The sequence below is a fragment of the Delphinapterus leucas genome, chromosome 18, assembly GCF_059928025.1.
Source record: "Delphinapterus leucas isolate spDelLeu-1000000601 "Yukka" chromosome 18, BTC_Dleu_Yukka2, whole genome shotgun sequence".
Lineage (NCBI taxonomy): Eukaryota > Metazoa > Chordata > Mammalia > Artiodactyla > Monodontidae > Delphinapterus > Delphinapterus leucas.
Genome location: NC_143146.1, coordinates 21,894,551 through 21,906,153, shown reverse-complemented (window position 1 = coordinate 21,906,153; position 11,603 = coordinate 21,894,551).

The following is an 11,603-nucleotide window of genomic DNA, read 5'->3' as shown; positions in this document are numbered from 1 at the left end:
TGTTGAAATTCTCAAAATGTAAATATTTTGTATGTAATTGTCAGAAATTCAGCTACAGTTTCTTCATTTATTTACATCTGCCAAATTTGCTAAAAATGACTAATGTAATGGTTTATTATTTATATCACAGATGCTGAATTTTTTTCTTTCTGTGATGGCTATTTTGCCAGATTTTGGCACAATTAAGTTTGTAAAAGTGGCTGAGCTTTAGTGTGATAGACACTTGAAATCTCTCATTGGATGGTATGTCATATTAATATAATAAATATGATTACTATCACATTAATAATATAAATATGATATAATTATGATATTAATAGCATTTTATACTCACATGCGTAGCATATTTTTTATTATTGATTTTAGAAGACAATGAAAACAAGCAAAACATCTGAAACTGGAGCTCCGAAAGAAAAAGAAAAATCACACATTCACTCAGCATTTTGGAAATATTCCCAAGAGACATTTAATTGGACTCCTGCACTAAACTTCTTAACAATGTACCAATATTTGTTTTAAAGTTACATGAAAGAGAGCTTATAATATTTTATTCATTCAGCGTTTGTCACACATTTTCTGGTTTCCAGTCTTACTAATCTATTTTGAGTTGATTTATGTTTAGAGTGTAAGTTAAGGGTCCAGTTTCATTCTTTATCATGTGGCTGTCCAATTTTCCCAACAGCGTTTATGTAGTTAACTGAAATTTCAATTCACTCGATGATTACCTTATTTTTAAAAACATTTAAAGTGCAATGTACTTCTCTGTGGCATATGTCAGCTAATAGGACATGAGATATCTCCTTGTTTAATGTACTCTAAAAGAGGTCACCCTACATATCAGCAAATTTCAGTTAATTGGTGGGGGTAAAGTACCATATAAACTGTTAATTCTTTATAAACCAACAGATTCAGATATAATTAGCTAATAGATCAATATCTGTAATTACAACTTGAGGTCCTACATGTAACTGTTGCATTTCTGTTTTGGTAATTACCTCTTTTCACATTCTCTATCCTCCATGGGTTTTTGAGAATTCTGAGTAGTGAAATAACTCTGTAATTTTCTCTCCCTCTTCAATCAGCAACTCCAAGTTAACCTCTAACCACAGTCTTCTCAAATATTCAGGAGTAATGAAAAGTTGTACTTTGCACCATTTGCTTATTAGCTCTCATTATGAAATCACAGATTAGACACAGATTGTATTCGATGAATAAAAGATGGAGCAAATTTATGACACAAAGACAACTTGAATTGCCACTTTGACAATGAAATATGGCAGGCAATATATAGAAAAAGTGGCACATTTTCACTTTTAATGTAAATAAAATCGAGAACACTAAAATTAAGAGGTAAAGATCCAAAAGGCAAATAGACTTGCCAGAAACAAACAGCATTATTAATGAAGTGACATTGTGTTTCCTCATTCTAGAATGTCTAGAATGACACGTGGCCTTTGAGTTCCCTAATTGATCACACTGCTCTGGAAACACCTTAAGAACTTGAAAATAAAGAAAATCCTGGATACAAGTTAATAAATATTAACTAGATATTATGTGTCTGACTTGAGAAAAAAATACAGTTACAGATAAATTTTCTTGGCCGACAAAAGAAAAACAGGCCATTATTGGAACAGACACGTGCTTTCAGGAAGACTGTGTTAAAATTTGTTTCTTGAATAAAGTGAAATTTAAGTAAAATTTTGAAAATGTGCAATACAGAGTTGAGCATTGTAAATATTTAATAGGAAAGACAAAGTGTACTTAAGTGATGACATTTATTGAGTTGAAACTAGTGATATGGCCAGAAAAAAGTAAAAAATGTGAGTATTTTAGTAAAGAATGGGAAAAAGAGCCTTTCTGGTCTTTGGTTAAAAGTTGTAATTTCATGTAAGAGGCAATTAAAGACCATGAGAGATTTCAGAAAAGTGAATGAATATCTTGACATAATCAAAATATCACTTCAGGAATATCATTCTTCTCCTTTTTTAGTACATTTGGGAAATAGAAAAGAATAGAGACAGGATAATTACGCTTCAGATAACTAAAACATTAGGATAAAAATTTTAATATACCTGGACTAATATTGATGATTAATTCAGAGGAATGAGGTATAGAAGACATCCTGTGGCAAATGTGACATGAAAAGAGATTAAGGTAGCAAGACACATGGATGCAAATTCCTCTCCAGGATACTACGTCTGAGAGACTCATTAAAAGAAGAGATAGTTATACTTCTCCTATACTCAGAGATGTAACATGATGGGTAGGAAACATGATGCCAATTTCAAAGGCTGGAATTTCAGGTGTCTTTAAATGGTTATAACATATTGGCTAATATAAGCAAGCAATATTTCAAAAGAATATAGAAAAAAATAAATGATTCCAAAATGAAATCAATTAATAGATGAGATATATAAATAGCTACATTCTCCTTGTCCCTTACAGCTCATGAAAATCTGCAGCTTCTCTTGGAAAGCCCAGCTCATATTCTCATCTAGTTACTCAGCATCAGAGGAATTTTATTGGGATGACACCTGCCCATTAACAGCTGCATCCACAGCTAATGAGAAATCTGAACCCCTGAGAATTACCTCTCGGCCTAGTGCAGATGCTCATAAACCTTTGCAAAATAAGACTGCAGTAGTTAAGGACAGTGGCAGCATGAGAAGGATGTTTTACCTCTAGAGCATTTAGTATGTTCTCTTCTTGGGAAGGACTATGCCCTCTCATCCTTTGCAGAGCCTTTTATGTAACAATTCACCTGCTAAGTAAGGGAGCCTCTCCATTGGCTTCACAGAGAAGTATTTTTACTACACACTTTATAATATAAATAATTGACAAATCCTTAATCAAGTTCTTAGTTCAGTGGAATAAATACAGCCATTGAAATTCCAGTAAGGCCTAACCCACGTCACATATAGGAGTTTACATAAAGGTTTAAAATCAAATATTGGTAGTGAAAAACAAATAATTTTTCTTGGCATGCCTCCTTCATATAGACTTTGAAAAAGTCAACATTTATAAATAATTAGTTGATAAATTTGGAGCCTTAATACCTTCTCCATCCATTTCTGTTAGAAACACAGCTAAAAATTTTAGATAATTCTGGGGTAACTAAATACATAAAACAATAATTACATAATATTTACTTTAAATATCAGAGTAAAAAATTTTTTTAAAGCTTGACTTAATTGGGAGGGAAGGATTTTTTAAATTAAGATGTAATCTTTAAAATCATACAGGGATTATTAAAATCAGTATAATTTTTAGCCCTGCTAATCATGTAAAATATATGAGCTTTTTGTCTATTCTCTACAAAGAAAATGGAGTGCTTTAATCAGGAATAATGCCACAGATATTCCTGGAATAAAATATAAAAGAGAGAATATATTTTTATTGCAATAGCCTCTTCTACTTGGCTCAGCTGTTTTAAAACACATTGGATTTTAGAGCTTTTTTATTATTTAGGCTGACTGAAGTTTAATTCACATTAGTTTTATGTTCTTGTAGGAAAGAGTGGTTATTTTGTGACCAAGGAATCCATTTATTACTGATTCTACCATTGATTTACTATGTGCCCTTGAACAAGGCAATTAACTTCTTTTTGACTCTATTTCTTAATTTATAAGGTGCAGGTGCCACTATTATGCAGACATGGTGGAATAAATTTTAAATTTCCAATGAAGAAGAAGCTATGGAACATAGGGTATAATGTGATGGAAATCTTGTCAGCTGTTTTAAACTGCTAACATTTAAATTCTATGGGAGCTACTTAAGCTAGCCAAATTTCCCAGTCTATATAATGGTGAAAAGCACGTGGTAGAGAATTGAAGAGGGGCAATATATCTAATTTTATTTTCAAACAAGGAAAAATGTCATTTTACATATGAATAAAGTAATGTTTCACCAACATCAGCTGGCTTCCACAGAGCAATAAGGACAAGATATAATAACAATCAGAATAAAAAATGGAAATTATTAGAAAAATTATTTTAAAATTATATAAAAATTATTAGAAATAATTTTTACTTCCTTATCATAGAAAGCTATGAAAAAATAATACTGCTAGTTTTCAGCTTTATAGAAGATTTTCAACATTAAATGTGATTTGAATTGTTTTGCATAAAAATATCTCCTTCAATAATGATTCAGATACCTGAAATTATAACATTAGAAAGTTATTTTCTTTTCAAATATGAAATTTTTACTCAATAATATGAAAAAGTTTCCCCAATCAACACAACTGAAATCCTGAATTAAACATGACAAACATCTTCTAGTTTACCTATAGGTACAAACAAATCACCAGGAGGATGATGGAATCTAAGATGGAAATTTCACCAGAAATAATAGCTGCCTTGGAAAATGTACAGTGTTGAGAGAGGGATTTGGATTTGGCAAGAAAGAGCCATGATCCAAGAAAGGAGAGTTTCAATTTACATAAAAGTTTGATCTAGAATAAAAAGTAAAATAACTAAGGCCAAAGAGAGACGGTATACTGAGAGATAGAGAAGAAAAGAGGATAAGAGAGAAGAGGAGAGGGGGAAAAGAGAAATTTTCTTCACCTGGGATTTGGTTAACAAGGAATATTTTTCTCCAAAATTATAGTTACGAATCTTCCCTCCTATTATTCCATGGTTATTAAAACCCAGTTTATAAAATTTTTATGATCTGTAACAATATTTTACCCCTCTGTACCAAATTTTCTATGCTATGTCTAACCTAAGGAAACAAAAAGTCTAAAACAAGAGTCTAAAACAAGATATTATATTCCACATTTATTGCAGTGGATCTACCATTATCAATACATGAAGAGTGAAAGAGAAGAGCCTATCCATATGTTACAAGAGTTTCACCTGTAAATGACGGAAAGAAATATGTTTGCATCCCATCCACTAGAATTCAGATACAGGGTAAAAATAAACCACAAGGGGGCCTGCGAAATATTTTCTTTAGCTAAAAATCCAGTGACAAGGTAAAGAAAGTTCTTTCTTATTAATTGGAAAATAAAACAATGGATATTCACAAAATGCATAATAATAAAAATCAAGGTTAAGGCATATACTGTTCTACATCATTTTAACTTTAAGTATAGTAGAAAATATAGGATTAAAAAAGTTTTTATATTCACTAAAAAATACATAGTTCTTCAGAAAAAGTACCTGAAATCTGCAAGAGTATAAAATAATGGAACATAATTCTATGCTAATTAATGTAATGAAAAAGTGATTTAATCAATTTATTAAAACATAAATATATATTTACTATACAAGACAGACAAATAGATAATTGGAACAGAGTCAGAAAGAGACCTAGACATATATAATCACCTGATTATGACAAAAATTCCACAATAATTCAGTGGGAAAAAGAAATGTTCTATTCAACATGTAGACCTGAAACAACTAGACATATATATGGTAAAAATGACTTCAGCCCCTACTTCAAACATAGACAATGAATTTGAGATAAGTGATAAATATAAATAATAAAGTAAGATAAGAGTCTAGAAAAATACTTAAGGAAATAACTTCATAAACTATGGGTAGGGAAAGTTTCTTAAACAGGACACAAATCATAAAAAAGACTGATAGATGTGCATAAAATAAGTAACTATTTTCATGGAAATAAGCCATATGCATGGTAAAACAGTAAGCTAGAGATTGGAAGACTATACTTGCTATTATATACAGATAAAGCACTAATATGCAAATAAAGCACTTAATTCAGTATATAACATGATTCTAAGTTAATAATTAATAAAACAAAAAGTAATAAAAATGTGCAAAAACCATCAGCATTTAACAAACAAGATTATCAACATTATTAATTATCAGAGAAATACAAATTAAAACAATTTACCTGAGTGACTAAAATTGAAGAAAACGAAAATAATAGGTGCTGACAAGGATTTGAGGAATTGTAACTCAAACTTTGATAGTGGAAATGTAAATTAACTCATCCATTTTGGAAGATTGGCAGTATCTACTAAAGCTAATATATGCCAATTCAGCAATATGTTCTCTGGCAAGAAATGAATACTTATGTCCATCAAAGACACATACCAAAATATTTATAGTGGACTACTCTTAGTTGCCCAAGCAATAAGGATTACCCAAATGCTCATCTACAGAAGAAGGAAAAATAAATGCTGGTCTATTTCCACAACTGAATATTACAAAGCAACAAAAAGATCTTAAATACTAATACTAGCAATGACATGAATAAATCTCAAATTTTTACTGTGGGGGAAAAATGTCAAGAATATAAGTACAAACTTTATGTTTCTATTTATGTGAAATTCAAAAACATTGACGTTGATATCAAGTGGTAGAATTTTAAATTTTGGTTACATTCTTGGGAAGGGCTTGATTGGAAGAGACCCTGAGGGTGGTGCTGGAAATATTCTATATCTTGATTGAGTTTATGTCCACATGGGTATAATAATTCACTGAATGATGTAATTAAGATTTGTACAGTTCACTTTATCTGAACAATACATCAATTAAATATAGAGTTTCATATCTTTCAATTAATTGCCTTGTAAATTCTCAAATTCCTGATATACAGCAAATAAGTCTAAGTTTCCTCATTACTTCACTGCATTATGGGATCTTACCCAACAATTGACTTAGGTTACAATTTGTTCATGTGTTTTAAACACAAGTATTTTTATATATTTCTTCTTTTGAGAACATCACACTGCCTATTAATTTATAGCAACATTTTTCACATATTTTTTTCCAATTTTCATGAAGAATCACTTTATAAGTTTGAGGTATACAGCATGACGGTTTGTTTATATATATTGTAAAATGATAACACAATATTGTGTGATAGCACAATAAGCTTAGCTAACTTCCACAATCTCATATAGACATCCTTTCTTTGAGTAAAAATGCTAAATATTCTTTGTTATGTAACTATAACTAACTTGATTCTTCTACCAATGACCCAAGAATACATCTAAAGTGACTAAGTATACTAACAGTCCCACAATTCAAAATTGTACTTTGTAAAAATATATACTTATTTTATGCAACTTATATAGATTGGTATAGATCAGTAGTATTTTTAACCCTAGTATACCTTGAACCAACGATTAACATGAAAAATTTCTGTAAAGTACACTAATATACACTATAGGAAAAAGCCATTGCTATCAGGGACATATCTAACTTAACTGTCTCTGATTGTCATAGAAAATAGAATTTCTTTATGTTTTATCCTTAGGGTCCAAAGAGTATCTAGTACATAATATTGCCCAATACACATTTATTAAAACTAGAAATATACTTTATTTTTAAAGTCACTATGGTATTCATCAAATATTTTTACATATTTTACCTAATATACTTTAAATAAGAGAACATATTCACAGAGCAATTGTTGAATAAAGCATCTATCTATGTGTGGTTACATAGAATAAAATTCTAATTAACTCTTAATTACTTATTTATTCATTAAAAGCATCACCTATATCTGTTTAAATAACTAAACACATTTTATATTATTTTGTTTTATATTCAAAACCATGAAATGTGTTAATTAATTTCAATATATATTCAAAAATATAATCTGTTAGGTGCTGCTCTATATAAAAGGTCATTGTTTGATGGGTTTATTATCTAGTAGATGACAAACATAAATAAGTTAAATATAAATATTAATAAGCATATTCATTACATTTCTAATGCCATTAAAGAGTTATGAGTATGATGTTCCAGAGTATGAGGACAGAGAACGTCTGCTAAATCATCTCAGGTAGGCTGGAGAGAGAAAGTCCATTAGAAGATATGCTTATCTTGAAGATTGAAGGAATAGGAATTAGCTACAGGAACAATGGATGCAGAGAGTCTAAATAGAAAGAAAACAATGTGCAAATGCCTGAGATGAGCAAAAGTGGAGTGTACATGATGAATTTAAAGGAGTTCAAAATTTGTGAAAGAAAAGACTAGGTACAGAATTAAGAGTTAGATATAATTAAATCCTGGGAAGCTATGTAGGTTTTGAATCCTTATTTCAAAAACTATGCTTAACATTACTAATTATTAGAGAAATGCAAATCAAAGCTACAATGAGGTATCACCTCACACCAGTCAGAATGGCCATCATCAAAAAATCTAGAAACAGTAAATGCTGGAGAGTGTGTGGTGAAAGGGGAGCCCTCCTGCACTGTTGGTGGAAATGTAAATGGATATGGCCACTATGCAGAACAGTATGGAGGTTCCTTAAAAAACTGAAAATAGAACTACCATAGACCCAGCAATCTCACTACTGGGCCTATACCCTGAGAAAACCATAATTCAAAAAGAGCCATGTACCACAATGTTCATTGCAGCACTATTTACAATAGCCAGGACATGGAAGCAACCTAAATGTCCATCGACAGATGAATGAATAAAGAAGATATGGCACATATATACAATGGAATATCATTCAGTCATAAAAAGAGACGAAATTGAATTATTTGTAGTGAGGTGCATGGAGCTAGAGACTGTCATACAGAGTGAAGTAAGTCAGAAAGAGAAAAGCAAAACAGCACATGCTAACACATATATATGGAATCTAAAAAACAATGGTACTGATGAACCTAGTGGCAGGACAGAAATAAAGACGCAGACAGAGAATGGACTTGAGGACACATTTTGGGGAGGGGGGAGCTAGGGAGAAGTGAGAGAAGCATTGACATATATACACTACCAAATGTAAAATAGATAGCTAGTGGGTAGCAGGAGCATAGCACAGGGAGATCAGCTCAGTGCACTGCAACGACCTAGAGGGGTGGAATAGGAAGGGTGGGAGGGAAGCTTAAGAGGGAGGGTTTATGGGGATATATGTATGCATATGGCTGACTCCATTTTTGTACAACAGAAACTAACACAGCATTGTGAAGCAATTATATTCCAATAAAGAAGTATAAAAGAAATAAAGACTAGATAATGTTCTCATGATTCTTATTTACTTCTGTATATTATATTTACTTGTGTATATTTACTTATGAATAGTGATGTAACTTAAAATATATATATATTTCATAACATAAAGTTACATAACTACTAGAAGTCAAAAAGTTTAACTGGCCTGTGATACATTTCTTTCCTAAATACTGGGAATATGTTCTAGGGAAAAAAAAGTGAAGACAAATGATCCATGTACTTTCTTTGTCAACATAATAACTAAAACTCTAGGTAAACAGACTAAAAATACTTGCTAGCAGAAGAGTCCTTATTTTTGGAATGTTTCTCTTAGGAATGCTTTAATAAAATAACCCAGAATTTATAGATACATGTGGCATGGTCACACAAGTTGGAGTTTAAAATATATGTATAAATTTCACAGATGAAACACTACCCTGCTGTGTGGGAAAACCCAAAAAATCCCATTTGGAGATTTCTTCTACAGTTATGATATTGTAATGATATCAGAACACATGTCTGATATGGGAAGAAAAAAATGTGGAAAGCTGACCTTGAGGTCCCAGACCACTGATGTTTTTTTTGAGTCTCTTTGTTTCCAGTATCCTTAAAATTATTAATAAAGCAAGATCTGTACTTCATAAAAGTCTGATTTGACAATCCAGTCCTGTATATTGATCTTCTTAATTATGGCTTTTTAGTTGTCTATTATAACAACAATTTCACACAAACTGTTGAAAATAAGCTTAGAATATTTTATATGTTTATTTCCTTTATCTTAAAAATATCACTATATTTGCAATAAAATATATATTTATGAGTTTAAAATATTTGAATATAAATATGACTAAATCTCTGACATCTTGGAGTAAAATTTTGTGGAGTATATATTCAATGTATCTTGGCATTTTCTGGGCAAATTTTATTTGATTAGTTAAATAAGGCATTCTTAAAATTTGAGACTAGTATATTAATCTTCCATTTGGCCAACTTAAGGGATCAAGAGAGTAAACTAAAATGCAAACAAATGGTTCTTAAAAACACAGGTACAGATTTTAGTGTTCCTTGAACACGCATTTGCTAAATTCAAATGCACTCTAATTTAGATTTCCTTTGACATAATTCTATTATTTCTTAACATAAGTATATTAATCAAAATTACAGTGGTAATAGAGATGCCCTTAAAACTGCCCTTGAAACATGCAACCATTCCTTAAGAATTTAAAAATATTTTGCACAACCTTCTGACACTGAACCAGGAAGAAATAGAAAATATAAACAGACGGATCACAAGCACTGAAATTAAAACTGTGATTAAAAATCTTCCAATAAACAAAAGCCCAGGACCAGATGTCTAAACAGGTGAATTCTATCAAATATTTACAGAAGAACTAGCACTTATCATACTCAAATTCTTCCAAATTATAGCAGAGGGAGGAACACTCCCAAACTCATTCTATGAGGCCACCATCACCCTGATACCAAAACCAGACAAAGATGTCACAAAAAAAGAAAACTACAGGCCAAAACTCCAATAGTACATTAAAAGGATCATACACCATGATCAAGTGGGGTTTATCCCAGGAATGCAAGGATTCTTCAATATACGCAAATCAAGCAATGTGATACACCATATCAACAAATTGAAGGAGAAAAACCATATGATCATCTCAATAGTTGCAGAAAAAGCTTTCGACAAAATTCAACACCCATTTATGATAAAAGCCCTTCAGAAAGTAGGCATAGAGGGAACTGACCTCAACATAAGAAAGGCAATATATGACAAACCCTCAGCCAACATCATTCTCAATGGTGAAAAACTGAAATCACTTCCACTAAGATCAGGAACAAGACAAGGTTGCCCACTCTTACTGCTATTATTCAACATAGTATTGGAAGTTTAAGCAACAGCAATCAGAGCAGAAAAAGAAATAAAAGTAATCCAAATCAGAAAAGAAGAAGTAAAACTGTCACTGTTTGCAGATGACATGATACTATACATAGAGAATCCTAAAGATGCTACCAGAAAACTACTAGAGCTAATCAATGAATTTGGTAGAGTAGCAGGCTACAAAATTTATGCACAGAAATCTCTTGCATTCCTATACACTAATGATGAAAAATCTGAAAAAGAAATTAAGGAAGCACTCCCATTTACCACTGCAAATAAAAGAATAAAATACCTAGAAATAAACCTACCTATGGAAACAAAAGACCTGTATGAAGAAAACTATAAGACACTGATGAAAGAAATTAAAGAGGATACAAACAGATGGAGAGATATACCATGTTCTTGGATTGGAAGAATCAACATTGTGAAAATGACTATAATACCCAAGGCAATGTACATATTCAATGCAATCCCTATCAAACTACCAGTGGCATTTTTCACAGAACTAGAACAAAAAAATTGCACAATTTGTATGGAAACATAAAAGACCCTGAATAGCCAAAGCAATCTTGAGAAAGAAAAAGAAAGCTGGAGGAATCAGACTCCCTGACTTCAGACTATACTACAAAGCTACAGTAATCAAGACAATATGGTACTGACACAAAAACAGAAACATAGATCAATGGAACAGGATAGAAAGCCCAGAGACAAACCCACGCACCTATGGTCAACTAATCTATGACAATGGAGGCAAGGATACACAATGGAGAAAAGACTGTCTCTTCAATAAGTGG